Below are 1,116 nucleotides of genomic sequence, written 5' to 3' on the forward strand. Positions count from 1 at the left end.
TGGTCATGGTATTAATTTTTGAAATTTCCAATTCAAATTTTCCTCGAGATTCATGCCCGATCAAGATAATTTTTTTGATGATATATCACTTATCATTCTAATAAGTTTTTAAATAATATGATTACTTTTTTGAAGCATATAATTACTACAGAATTAAATTTGATTAATACTAGATATCTACTAAACTCACTCAATTTAATTATCACCTTATGATATTATAAAAAATAATAAGCATCTTTTCATGCAATAATTAAATTAAAAGAAGAGTTAAAGTTAAAGATGATTGAAATGGATGAATATAGGCTATAACTCATAGCTTTTATACGAGGAGAAAATAAAGTCATAAATATCTATTTGATAAAATTTAGAATAAAATAATAAAATTAAAATAAATAAGGGGGATTTAGTGATTTACAATTAAAAAATATTAATGAATTAAAGAATAAAAAATAAATAATATTGAACTTCCGGGTCATATTTTCGGAACAGGGATTTAGTGATTTACAATTAAGAAATATTAATGAATTAAAGAATAAAAAATAAATAATATTGAACTTCCGGAACAGGGATTGAAATGAGGTGGGAACGATGATCCTTTTGGGCTCCGCTAGGGTTTGAGCTCCGCTAGGGTTTTGAGCTCCGCCGCCGCTTTGTGCTTCCTCCCTCCCTCTGTGGGAGGGCCTCTCCCTTTCACCTGTGATGGCTCTCGCGCCACATAATTTCCCTCCTCTTACTACCACTTCTGTCCTTGGTAATCCTCCCACTGGTGCCTCCTATGCTGCTAACGTTTCAGCTCCCCCTCCCAAAACCAATGTCTTTCCGGTCTCCTTCTTTGCTCCTGGCCAAAAAAAGCTCTCTTTTAACGTCAATGATCTATCCGAGGGTAAGACTATCTGGGATAATGCTCTTATTGGGTATTCCCTGGGTCCTAGACCTTATTATGAGCGGCTTCTGAAAGCCATGCAGAAGCTATGGCCTCTAAAAGGTTCCATGTCCTTGCTTTCTATGGCGGACGGATTTTTTCTTTTGAAGTTTACTTCGCCAGAAGACCTTGAAGCTATCTTAACTGGTGGACCTTGGTTCCTTCTTGGTAAGCCTTTCATACTTCAGCGATGG

The sequence above is a fragment of the Dendrobium catenatum genome, unplaced genomic scaffold (genome assembly GCF_001605985.2).
Source record: "Dendrobium catenatum unplaced genomic scaffold, ASM160598v2 fragScaff_scaffold_455, whole genome shotgun sequence".
Taxonomy (NCBI): Eukaryota; Viridiplantae; Streptophyta; class Magnoliopsida; order Asparagales; family Orchidaceae; genus Dendrobium; species Dendrobium catenatum.